We start from the raw sequence: 14,071 nt of genomic DNA, 5'->3' as shown, positions 1-14,071 counted from the left end.
CTACACGAGAACAAGGTCATTGCAGATTAGGTTTTGAGTGACTGACTGTAGTGATCATTGGTCAGTGAACCTCATCTTGAGAGGCAAAGAAACCAAGGTGATACGTTCCGGTTGTATTTTATTCTGTGTAGGTTCTTTCACCGTGCAGCGTCTGAGTGCCTTCCGGTAGTCCAGTGTGCAATGTGACTAATATCTGTCATGTGTATGTTCTCTCATCCTCTCCCCAGGGAGATAAGTATGTGCTGTGTCTTGTTTTGGTAGGGGTTTTATTTTGTAGATTGTTTGCTTGTTTTAATGCACATGTAACTTCATATTTATCATTTGGCGCGCACACATCGTTATGCTGTGAAATGGGCAGCTCAGTTTAATAGATACTCTTGCAACTTGGGTTTAGAAACAAAAAACAAATGTCAGCAAATAAGCCAGAAATAGATCAAACTGGAGACGTGCACAGAGCTGCTGCCAGAGGAGAGCTGCTGCTGCTCGTTCACTCTCATCTATGGCTGCTCATGCTCAGGAAGAGGCTCTGAGGACTTGGTCAGGCACCTTAAAGATATAGTGCACAGGCAGGAAGCAATGAATGCTTCTTCTACAGAACTGTATTTAGAATCACTAGAGCTGTGTGCGGCTCCTGTTACATAACCAGGAAGCATACAACACTTGCCTAGGTTTCGGATTTTGTTATAGGCTTAAAACCAAGTCTGTGGCTTCTCAAGTTTCACACTAACGTCCACAACAAGGCGCAATGTGAAGTGGAAAATGGCATGAGTCAAAACCCTGAAGGCAGATACCCATGTACTACAGTGGAAGTCTGTTCCCAATACCAGTTTTGTAATTTTTGTTCATTATTTAATGGTCGAAGCAACCTGTGAAGAAGTTTGAATTCAGGTATGAACCTGGTGGTTTGGGCCAGTCTCTAATTTCAAGACTACTCGGTTTTAAATTGTAAAACTTGGCTGTGTAAATATTTTGCATCTTAAATTATGGAATCTGTATATACCAAACAGCACAAACTGTCTTTTCTGGTGTCATAACCATAGGATCTGACTATCTTACATCCTTTTGTGCACTGAGTTTTATGCAGTGTGTATTGTATACCTTTTCACGTGGCAAAAATCTTACTTTACGCAGTGCGACTCCAAGACTCTTAAGAGCTAGTATCTAAGAAACCAGGCCATGTAAAATAAAAATAGACCTTCTCCATTCCTTCTTCCCTTATTAGTCCTAAGGTTTCTATCATTTAATACACATGAGATTGAGCCAAACTTCTTGGAAGCACTTGGAAGGTTCTGGTAATCTTCTAGGTTCAGTCCTGCCCCTCTCCACAAAGGGTCATTTTGGTGTGGCCAGAACTGGAAGTGCCATAATATTTTGAATAGAGATGTTCTCTCAGCATTGCCATCCACAACTGGACATGTCAACACTTCACAGGAGAGAGGCTGTTCTAGGCAGCTCTTTAACCTAGCTTTGGATAAACAGTCAAGTTAAACCTTAGCTGTGAATCTTCTAAAGCTTCTTATCTCACCTTTGCTAGAGATGGAGGGATTTGCCTACTTAAAAGTTACCACTGGTTTCTTGGAAGTAAGAGATCTTGAGTGCCAAACACAGGGGATTGAGGTTAATAAAGAGAAGGGCTGTGCAAAACGGCACTGTTCCATTTCGACTTCAGTTTCGAGGGTTGGACAGAAGAGTGTTTAGTTTCGAATTTCATTTCGAGTCGAAACAGCTGTTCTGTTTTACTTCGTTGAAACAGTGAGGCTGTTTCAACGCTGTTTCGCCTGACCATTGAGCTGGGGAAACAAACTCAGCCCACCTGGGCTGAGTTCTCAAACCCCAGCCCCACGATTGGGCTGGGGAAACGAATTCAGCTCGATCTAACATGTGGGATGGGACGTCAGCCCAGCTGGGCTGACGTCCCATCCCCAGCCCAATTGTAGGACTGGGGAGGGGAACTGAGCGATTGGGCTCAGTTCCTTTCCCCAGCCTGATCGCAGCACTTAGGAAAGGAAATGAGCCCAGACTCAGTTCCCGTCCCCTGTGCTGTGATCAGCTTCCCACAGCCTGGGAGCAGAAGACGGGGAGAGCCAGGGCTGCGCTCCCAGCTGCTGCTGGGAGTGCAGCCCTGGTTCTCCCCTGTCTCCCACCACCTTGCTGCTGGCTGCTTCAAAACTCACGTTTCAAAACTTTTGAAACATTTTGACTAGTCTCATTTTGTTACGAGGCTGTTTCGAAGCCCCTTGTTTTGATTCGATTTTGCTGTTTCAAGTTCAAAATGAGTTGAAACAGTGTCGAATCGAAACAGCCAGCGAAATTTTGCACAGCCCTAGTAAAGAGCAATATATGAGAACAGGCTGAAGAGAGGCAGAGAAGCAATACTAAATGCATTCACAGCAGCGCAATTTTCTCAACTCCGTTTTAGCTCTTACATTGGTTCTAGTATCTCAGGATTCACCTTATTTTCTCTAGCACGTTTATGGCAATGGAGTTGCTCCTGACTTGTACCCCTGTAAATGAAATCGGAGTCAGGCCCACATGATGCAGTTGCTGTGTTTTTTCATTCTGGCCAGATGCCTCTCGCCTTCCAATTTTTGGAGCTCTTCAAAGCTGCATCTTATCCGAGTGCAGCCTCTTGAATGAAGAGAGAATACCTACCAATTTTTTGGGACCATTATTAACAAATGGATCTACCTGGAGGTATAACAAAATAGCTTCCAAACATGGACACATAGGCTGTCAACATGGAAGAGGAAAACAGATTGTGCGCTTAAGAAAACATCATGTTCCCTTCATGAAGAAGGCTTTGAACAACAGTAGAACCCTCTCCCTGTATAACAGTGACTTCTACATAAGCTACTGAACTTCCAGCCATAAGCCCAATTGAAACGAATACTTGCATACTGCCTCTCTTTGTCCAGTGTCCCTTGTTCATTAGTGCTCTAAGCTTGCTGTCCCTGCAAGGAGAGTTCAAATACAAGGGCACCAAGCCAGTGAAAATTACTGCTTCAGATAATCTGAGATAAATTTGTGCATCTGAGAGTTAAACTCCGTTACCAGTCTTCAAAAGGCATAATCACTCTTCCTGATGAAGAAGACCCTTCTTAAATTTTGTAAAGTCACTTGGAAAACTGACAGCCCTCGGAGACTGTTTTGCTTTGTTGAGAAGGAATGCATGCATATGCACAGTCATACACACACACATATATACACACGTGTGTATGCGCCTTTTACTGTTTTAAAAGTGGTGGTTTGTTGAAAAATATAAAAGCCTATTCTTAGGAGCTAAGCAACCTGAAGTGTAGTGTTACATGAAAAAATCCTCAAAAACAGACTTCTGCTGCAAATATTACACATCAGACGGCCCAGCATTTAGCAGCACTGACCCCATTAGTGAGGCTACAGAGTTGCAGATCGTGCCTCTGTGATCATTTTTTGAAAGGACATAAAATTATTCTTTTTTCTTTCTTCCTTTCTTTCTTTGCAGCAAAAAGCAAAGATCTGGGAACATGTCCATATGGAATTGAAATGTGCTGTGGGCTTGGGGCGAGGGGGAGGGAAGTCCTTATATAAACCTAAACCCAAATGTTGGCAGTTCCCTAGCTCACATTCAGAACAGTATATAGTGCTAGGGTGATGGGGACATTTTGATGTGCCTTTTGGATCACCCCCTCCTCCTTTTTCTCTCCCTTGTTTGTCCTGCAAAGAGCTGATGAGTTAGATTTTTCCATTTCTAATTCTCTCTATTTTTTTTAAAGCCAAGATCTATAAAGCTAGAAAATGGCTCTCTTCCCTTTTTTTCCCCTCCTTCTTCTTTTTCTCAAATCACTGAGCCATCTGTAGAAATGCCACAATTCAAGCCGTCTCGAGACAGAATCCAGCTCTCTGCCTTGTGATCTGCATGTCAAGGTGAAACTGCAATAAGATAATAATGTCACTATCCCCAGAAGGCAGGCGGTAAAAGATACTAATTGCATTTCACTGAAGGCTTCAGAAACACTCAGCAGCTGGAAAGCTGAGAAGAATTTTGATGCTATTCTTATAAGGGGAGATTTTTTTCCTTATACTATTTGTAAATCTATTACAGAACATGGGGGAGTGGAGGTGGGGGAAGGGAATGTATAAAAACCAGTTAAGGGCTTAATGTTTCCCATTATATTTTGTGAGCTGTAGGTGGTCTACAGCTTATAAAAATGTGGCACATTCCCTTGTAATCAGCCATAATAATTTATTATTGTTATTTATTATGAATTGTTGTTATGTTATATTTTCCAAGCCCCAAACAAGATGCATAGGGCTCTGCACAAAGAGTTAACATATATTATTCATAGCAATAGCGGGATATTTGAACATATTAAGTAAAAAGATAAAAATAACATATCTAAAAAGCCATATGAAGTTTTGTGACTCTGAAACAAATGCGGGAAGGTGGGTATCCTGCAGAATGGCTGATACTAATTAAAACAGAACATCTCTCTGGAAAACAGTATGTTTTCAGCCTTTTTCAAAAATGATGGGGGAGGGGGTTCTGCTGGGAGATTTATCTGAGGAGATCAATTCTGCTCCTGAGGGAAAGCATAGGAAAGGTTGAGGAGCACCAGGCTTATTAGAATGATTCTCAAGAACAGAAGACTTGAATCCAGTTAGTAGGATGGAGGGAAAGGAAATAAGCAGCTCATTAAAACATTGACTAGCTTGAGAAATGGATGCTTTCCTTTGAGTGATTGCCTCCATGTACTCTATGTGGGAGTGCACGTGCCTTTTTGTCAGCACTACCCATCCAACAAACATGTATACGGGGCAGAACGTACCTACTGCATCTTGATTTCCTCTCGCCTGTTGCCTCAAGACAGAGTGTCTTGCTGTCTACTTCAGATTGCAGCAAACTCTTAATTCCTTGAACTTCAGTTATTCTTGCAGTTAGTTTCATTAGCTGAGCTAGTTTTCTTTTCTGTTACTCATGGATACTACCTTAAAAAAAAAAAGGAATGGAAAGGAAAGGAAAAGTAAAAACATAAAACAAACTTTCCTTGAACTCCAGGGTGGCTCTTGGAGGTAAAATAGACTCAAATATTGCTTTTCATGTGATGGAGCCATCACTACAATGGCTGCAAGTCCTTCTCTGCCAAAACTCACAGGGATATAGAAGGGAGATTGTAGATACAGGGCCAGCTACCAATCCTACTTCACGTATTGGGGACCTAAGTGGACCTAGGCCCCTGAATGTGAACCTGTTCTACCTTCTTTAGCACCTAGAAAAATCTTAACACAAAAGCCAGGCGGGTTCTCCCCCTTGCTGCTACTCGTGGATTAGTCTGAAGGCTTAGATGAGGGCATGCTATAGAAGTAGATACATTAACGTTTTTTCTAGGACTCAGGCAAGGTGTAATAGGATCATACTTAGGCATCTAAGTTCGCTCCAGTACCTAGTAAGTAGAATAGGATCTGGCCCATAGCTCTTGGGCAAATCAATTAACCCGGGCTCAGGACCCCCTGGGCAGTCCTCCAGAAAACCAAAGAGTGTTGGAGCAGGCTTCTTATGTCCTATATCTTCAGCTTCAAAATTGATGAAGTAGAGGGCTTTGGTTATTTAAGTGGTACATCCCCCAGGAAGGGAACCTCTGAGGAAAGATCTCCATCACCACATCAGCCTGCTACCAAGATTTCACAACTCTACATGGTTCTCAGTGAACTGATGTACCCACAATGTCAACAACCTGGCAACAAAATGCCAGGATAAGGAATTGATGGTTATAGCTTGAAGAAGTCTTCTGGCCTCTCCTAGGGGCTGGCTCTATCAGCTTCTTACCTGATGGTACCAGTGACTAAAATCAATCTTGGCACCAATCCTACTATGGCAATGAAACATCTGGCACTGATCACAGCATCAGTCTGGACATCAGGGCAGATCCTGAGGAAGGGAATGACCCCACCATGCTCTTAGGCATTCAGCAGCCATTGTAGATGTATTATGCAAGAACTAGAACAGCTGCTGCTGTCTTCTTCCATTTCATTTTAATGATATGGAGCTCCATGATGATTCTCTCCTCAGCACCAAGACCATCAGCACTGACAAAGGATAGCAGACTTGCACTTTTCAGCCTTCTTACTAGTGTCAGAAGACATCCAGGGCTAAAAGTACACATACAGATAATATTTAATGTCCTCTCCATCCTTCTCAGTTACCCGAAGGGAGTTTAGGGGACCATCACAGGGCAGTTATTGATATGTCAGGCCTTTATCTCATGAGCCATGGCTGACAACACCTTGGTTGCAAGGGCCCTATTCTCCTACGCCAATGTGGCCATATTGGCTATAGACCCTACAAGGGAGAGTTGACTATTAAGACAAACCTTTTTGCCCCAGGGTCATTTGTTTGTGTCATTAACCACCTGGACTACCACACAGCTCTCCCCCTGTTAATCTGTTCCCAGAAAGAAAGGCCCAAATCCATGATCCAGTTCAAAGATATAGGAGGTCCCTCTTCAGTCTCTGCCTGCCTTGATGAATCAGTGGTTCCCATAAGCACTCCACAACTGAATAAATTCAGAGGGTCCCAAGACCTTATGAAGAGGGTGGCAATTGCTCTTGATATAGTCATGTGTGAAGTTAAGGAACAAGCTCACAGACTGGCCAATATTCTTAATTCAGTGTCTACAAGGAAAGTGGCCTTTCTTTAACTGAGGTGATAATGGGACCCAGCCAGGCTGATTTGGCAGATACTGCCCATAGCAACCCTCACCTTCTGCAAAGTGGACAAGAAATGCCTGTTTCCATCCTGTGGGGTGCAGTATTTCTGTACCAGTCCAATTCTGTCCTTTCTGGTAGTGATAGCAATGAAAAGACAAGCTAGCTGGTATGAAACCACTGCAAGCAAAGAGGAGCCAAAGGAACTCAGTTTATTAGGACACCAGACAAATTCCTTTTTGAGCTTGCAGATCAGGGTTGCTAAGTTTCAGGTCCTGTTGTTAAAAGATGATTTCCAGGTCCCCAAGAAACATACTTTCTTCCTAGACAAGCTACCTCTTGACTCCAACAAGGAGTTTTCCTTGCTAAGAGTCAGAACATTGTATGGTCAAGTCCAGCTTGCAGGTGACCCTTAGAAGCAGTCACCATGGCATCCTGCTCTATAGAGATAATGATGGCCATGTGGCAATCATGGCTTCACAATCCAGGACTCCCTTGCAAAGCATAAACCACAATGGAGGAGCAATCAGCTATTCAAGGAGATGAGTTGTTCAATGCCAAATCCATGGGTAAGGTGCTATGAAGGACTCCAGGGTCACACCCTTGCTTTTTCATTTATTTCCTGTACCTACAGGGAGGCAAAAATGGCGACAATTATACACCCTTCAAAGATTAACTGGACAGCTCTTTTTCTTCCACCAAAGATACATTAGGATCATCCTGGACTTCATGCCAGTGATGACTAGGGATCCTGGTTTTCTCCAATTTAAAAACATCCCCAATTTTTGGTTAAAAAAAATAACCCCAAATCCACATTTTTCTGTTATTTAAATGAAACACCACTAATATATAGATATCTATATATTATGGTGTTTCATTTTAATCATGAAAAAGTGTAGATTTGGGGTTACTTTTTTTTACCGAAAATTGGGGATTTTTTTTTAATCAGAGAAAACCAAGATCCCCGTTGATGATGACATACCCCCTTCAGGACAGGACAGGTTCCAAAACCTGTCCAACTGGATCTCACTGATAAAAGCCAATCTAGCCACAATGAGTAAAATTTGTCTTTTCCTGATGGGACACATGGTCTCGTGCACCTACATGACACTGCATGCCAGACTACAACTCTGGTGCATACAAGCTAAATTAAAATAGGTGTGCTTTCCAGGTAAACAATCCTTGAATGGGCTGATGACAGTCTACCCACTAGTTCTGTCCTTCCTGAGCTGGTAGAAGGACCCAGCATATGTCTACAGAGAATTCCTCTTTGTCGTTCTCTTACTATCCAGAACTATGGTGACAGATGCCTGCCTCATTGCTGGTGGGGCATGCACATAGATAACTTTCAGATGCAAGGTCTTTTTTCCCAATGAGAAACACAGATGTATATCAATATGCTGGAGTTGAGAGCAGTCCAAAAGGCTCAGGAATCCAGGAGTATATATAGATGATTTCAGGGCAATTGCTTCACATCATGATAGACAATACTGTAGATATGGTTTACACCAACAAAAAGTTCAGGGCAAGATCTTGCTGAGAAGCAGTTAAACTTTGAAACTGATATACCTTTCCATGGAGCATCTGCATGAACTACAGAATACATGGAGGTGTTTCTCTTTGAATCCAAGTAGATCAAGGACTCTATCCTTCAAGGCATCTTTTAGAGTAAGATTAAACTAGCATGGCCCTGAGTAGCAAACACTAGCAAAATTGCTGGGAGACCGCCTTGGCTCAATAGGGAACTCATGGACCTCCTGAGTCTGAAAAGGCTGAGAGGCATGGGACTCTTCAGCCTGGAGAAGCAAAGGCTCAGGGGTGACTTGGTGGCAGCCAATAAGTATATAAGGGGTGTGCATCAGGAACTGGGAGAATATCTGTTCACCAGGGCACTCCAAGGGAAGACAAGGTCTAATGGTCACAAACAGCTGGAATATCATTTTAGACTGGACATAAAGAAAAACTTCTTTACTGTCTGAGTCTCCAGAGTCTGGAATAGACTCTCCCCAGAAGTGGTGCAAGAACCTAGTCTGAATACCTTTAAGAAAAACTTGGATGCTTATGTTGCTGGGGTGATCTGACCCCAGCTGACTTCCTGCCCCTGGGGTAGGGGGCTGGACTCAATGATCTCGTGAGGTCCCTTCCAGCCCTAATGTCCATGAATCTATGAGTTTGCAACTCAAACTGGCAAACGTGTCAGATCTTTTTTGTTCCAGGAGAGACCCAGGCCTGAGATCATGGTCTAATATCTTCTTGACCTCATCAAGAGCAGGCTACAATATGCCTGCCTTCTGGTCTGTAAGATTTCCAGAGTTCTTTTGAAAGTTAGGCAAGACTTAGCAAACCTAAACTTGATAGTCCCAGCATTCCTCTGTCAATTCTGGTTCCCAAACACCTTACATCCCAGAGCCATACCATTACGCCAAGATCTTCTGTCCATGGGGGAAGGAAGTTCCTCCACCCAGAAAATGTGGGCCTTAAGCAATCTTGCTCTTTGTCCTTCGGCACTCTGCAGTATCTTGACCAGGAGCAGGAAAATCTTAGTGCACCTTTTGCAGCCAATTATCCCTCCCACCTGCCTCAGAGCACACTTGAGATCATTTGAGACAACGGAGGCACATAGGTGTGATTCATCTTTTATGCCATCAGTTTTAAGGCATGAGGAGCAGCAGGGAGCCCGTGTGCTGTACAGATCCTGCTAAAGAGGTTCAGAGTTCAAGTGTATCAGTTCTGTGCATACCCACAGTGGAATGTGCTTATGGACAGCACATCCCAAAGAACTCCAGAAATTAACTTCTTTAAATAGTTCATTTGGACTTTCACAAAGCCTTTGACAAAGTTTTTCATTAAAGACTATGAGGAAAGCTAAGTAGTCATGGGGTAAAAAGCAAAATACTGTCATGGATGAGAAGCTGGTTAAGAGTGAGAAAGCAAAGAGAAAGGGGAAACGATCAATTTCCACCATGGCCAAAGGTTAGCAGCAGGGTTCCATAAGGATTCATGCTAGGCCTGCCGTTGTATAATATATTCACTAATGGGTTTGAGCAGAAGGTGAACAGTCAAATATCAAAATTTAAAGCAGCTCAAATTTACTTAGGTTAGTTGAAAGTAGGGAAAACTCTGAGGAACTTCAGAGAGATGTAACAAAACTAGGTTAATGAGCAGCACGATTGTGGACAGAATTCAATGTTGAGGAATGCAAAGTAATATATATTGGAAGGAATAACTTTATCTACTCCTCATGTCGTTTGCTAAATTAGCTATAAGTGCTTGGGGAAAAGATCCAAGTATCAATATGGACAGTTCAGCGAAACTCTTTATACTCAATGTGTTGCAGCAGTCAAATAAACAAATAATATTTAAGGGTATATTTAAAATTGAGTAAAATAATGCTGAGAATATTATGATACTCTAATGTAAGTCAGTGTACCATCTTGACTGATATAGTGTTAATTTCTAGTTGACTCAGCTCAGAAAAGATTTGGCAGAAATGAAAGGGTTCAAAAGATAGTTAACAAAAATTACCAATATCATTTGATATTTAAAGACTTCCAAATAAGGAAAAAAGGGAAGTGGATGGTACATTGACATGAGAGAGGAGATGGCTATATAAAAAGGCGATATTAGAGGCAAATCCAGCATTTCTATTCATCTTTTTTATAAACAAAACCAAAGAGATGCTCCAGGCAACTGAGAGGCAGCAAAGTTAAAACTGACCAAAAGAAATAGTTTTATACACAGCTCATAAATAACACAGGGAACTCATAAGCAAATCTTTTTTTGAGGCACAGAGTTTAATGTGATTCAAAAGAAATTAGAAATGTACGTGGACAATGAGACTATCCGCAACTGCGTTAGAGAAGATAAACCATAGGACACGTCTAGACAAGCACAGCCATGCGGTATGTGGTGCCGCAAACACGTTTGCAGCGCCACGTACCGACCGCACAGTCAGGTGTTCTCCATGCTGCAAGGGGGTAAAAAAAAAACCTACAGAAAAAACCTGGAGCAGCGCGTGCACGGGCAGCGCGTGCTGCTGGAAAGTGGAGCCGGGCCCTGGGGAACCAAATGTCTGCGCTCGTCTGGATGTGGCCATAAAGATTATAAAATGTTGTGTTTCAGGACATAAATCAAATAGTAGCTGCCTAAAGTTAATAAGGTGGTTCCTCTTTAGGCAGGCTGTTCTATAATGCTCAGCTACAGGGTTTTCTGCACCTTCTTCAGAAACAGCTGGTGCTGGCCATTGCCAAAGATGAGCTACTGGTCTGAACTAGCATGGCATTTCCTCTGTTCCTCTGAATAATCCTACTGTCCTTCTTGGATTGAGCCTTGCAGTGCTTCCTTTATTTGATAGTGGACTGATATTCAGAGACATCCTTCTTTATGTAAGATGTTCTTTACAGTAATACCTAGGTCTTATAACAATAGCTCTGATAGGGCACTTCTACACGTTGTCCTGCATCACCATAGTGATGTGCTAGGTCGCCATACAGCGCACTACAGTGACGGAGCAATCACATGAGTCTACACGTGATTGGCAGCTATTTCCCTGTAGCAGTGTGCTCCCCCGTGTTAGTGTGCTGCTGCAGCAAAGTAGCAGTGAAATCTTACCATGCACCCGGCACACGGCACAGTACGGGTGGTTACTGCACCGTGCTTTAGTACTTCCAGAAGGAAGTACTAAAGCACAGCGCCGTAGCTATGTCACTGTACAGAGATATGTAGATGCACCCATACTACTTTATAGAGGTGGATCTGGTTTTACAGACAAGGAAACTGAGGCACAGCGATGGGAAATGTTCGAGGTCATTCAGGAGGTTGGCAACAGAATTCAAACTAGAACAAATGTCTCTTGAGCTCTAGTTCATTGGTGTATCCACTGAGAAACACTGCCTCCCCCTCCCCTCCCCTCCCCTCCCCTCCCCTCCCCTCTAAGACTGAGTGTGGGATTCCAGCATTGTACAAGTGTGCAATCCTTTACATAGCCCTGAAAGATCTGCACAGTGTGTAGCAAAGTTTCTACCTATAAAATGGTTTAGTAGCCCCAGAGGAGCAGCATGCAGTGGAATTTGCCTGGATGTGTGTCAGCTAGTTGAGGAAATGAGGATTGAATACTTTACAAGTCAGCTGGAAAAGGGGTGAGCCTTTAAACATAGTTAATTTGACCCTACATTTACAAGCCAGATCTAAGGCAAAAGGAGCACAATAGCACGTGTAGCCATGACTTTGTCTTTCCTGTCTGGCTAAGGTAGATTTTCAAGAGACACCACTGCCGTACGCTGTTGTCTGATACAACTTTGTATTTATCTGTCTGTAGTGGGAGGGATGATCAGCAGGGCTAATTTGTTCTTGTGGCTGTTATTTTTGAGTGCTGCACAAATAGGCCAAGACTTGGAGGAGGGTTTTGGCAAGGGGAGGATTTGGCTGTTGGACTGCTTCCCACACAGAGACACACACTAACTCATTGTGGCACTGGATCCCTGAATCACATGCTGCCTTTTGGGATCAAGGGCTGCCCTCCAGTTCGGCTGACAAATTACATAACTCCAAAACACACCCTAAAGTGGGTCAGTCCCTGCTGATATTTTTAAATGAGCTCTGAGAGTTTAAACCCAGTTTTCTTTGCAGCAGAAAGTGGAGGGGGGAACAAAGCACCCACCAGTTTGCATGTGGGAGGGGGAGGGGGACGCTGTTTGTAGTCTAATAAAACAGACCTCTTCCTGGTGTTGGTAATGAACACGGCAACCTCGTCAGGGGCTCCAGCCACACGCTGCCAAGATATAGAATTAAGCCCTTTTTGCTAACTGCTGTTACTTAGCTTGCCTGGCTCTGCTAAAAAGCTTGTGGTTTGATTTCTGTTTTTCCCCCCCGCCCCCTCTGTGAGATTAAGCGAGAAACTTGCAAACAAGGATCTCTGTGCTGTAGCAGGCTCTGTGTAGCAGGCTGCAGTGCAATCTCCCTAGAAGACATTGCTTAAACCTGTCCCAATTAATCACCCCTCACTGACTTGGACCTGGCAGGCAGTGTGCCGAGCCGCTGCTGCCTTCTCTTATTTTATCCAGCTCTAGCTGATCCAGGCGGCCCTGCAGTGGCCCTGTGGCGTATGCTTGAACAATCTTCTGGAGTGCCATGAAAGATTCATGAGGGTGAAGTGTTAGCATGTGTACTGACTGGGTAATAGGCTGGGACTGTTCTCCCTGGATGTCAGGAGGGGAGGAGGAGGAGGAGGAGGAGGGGAGAGAGAAGAGTGTGTGCAAGGCGCACAATAGGAAGTCTTGGCACAGCCTGTTCTTGATACAGCAGCTAAAGCTGTGGAATCTCTGTTATATATCAGCATGACTGCTGCAGCTACTGTTAAGGAATGGGGAGGGAGCACATTTCCTTTTATGCTTATACTGGGTAGGTGGTTATATTACCTAATATAAAGAATAAAAAGCAGAAGAGATCATTATTAATTGGGTGGGTACAGGGCATGTTACTGGAGATATTTGATCTCATTTTGATCTGCATAACATGCTCTTTCTCTGTGTCACTCTCAAGTTCCCTTTGCAAGATTCAAGACTTCTCTGTGTAAATAAGCTAGGGTGCTTAAACTGACACCAAACCCACACAGCAGATTAACACTCCCCCCCATCCCTTTTCTTTCGAGCTGAATCAAACCCTGGATCAGAACATCCTTGGTGAACATTGGGGTGGGGGGGAATATGAATTTGGGCGTTAGGCACATAAGGGCCCCAATCCTGCAAAGGAATGCCCCCAGGTAAAGTCCCACTGGAGTCAGTAGAACTGAACAGGGGTAATGGTCCAATCCAATGGCATTTATAGGATTAGGACCTAGTACAATAAAGCTACAGAATATCTGAGCTGGTGCAGAATCACAGACTACTGAAAGACATTCTGCCGTGTATATGTATGTGCAAGTATATGGAGCGTAGATGCTATGTGTAAAATCTGGACCCCAGTGAAGTCAATAACAAAATTCCCGTTCTGTTCCCTGTCGGTTCTTATTTCACATTCATCACTGCAGTACCTGAGCTCCTCCCTATAGTGCAGTAGGCAATATGACAAACCTCTGTCACATGTTTTTTTGTTCTTTCATCATGTCCCCAAGGCAAGGAGCATGTGTAGTTGAGCATCTTGTTTTTGTTAGGATTTTGTTTTTTGAGCGTTTTACTATGCATGTTGTTGTATTTTTATGCCAGAAAAGGTGAGGTCAAAGGAACTGGCCTTGTCCTTCATCCTTCCTTGTCATGGAAGATGAGAAGGCTAGCAGTTGTCCTTAGTTCCTGGAGACAAGGACCAGACCCCCAAGAAAATTCTGATCTTTACCTTTATGGTGCACAATTCTGTTGTCCCAAAGGAGCAGCCTTCCTCCTGGGGATGTAGGTAG

This window comes from Alligator sinensis, unplaced genomic scaffold (assembly GCF_000455745.1).
Source record: "Alligator sinensis unplaced genomic scaffold, ASM45574v1 scaffold400_1, whole genome shotgun sequence".
NCBI lineage: Eukaryota > Metazoa > Chordata > Crocodylia > Alligatoridae > Alligator > Alligator sinensis.
The sequence above is the reverse complement of the archived record's forward strand: the minus strand, read 5'-3'. Positions refer to the sequence as shown.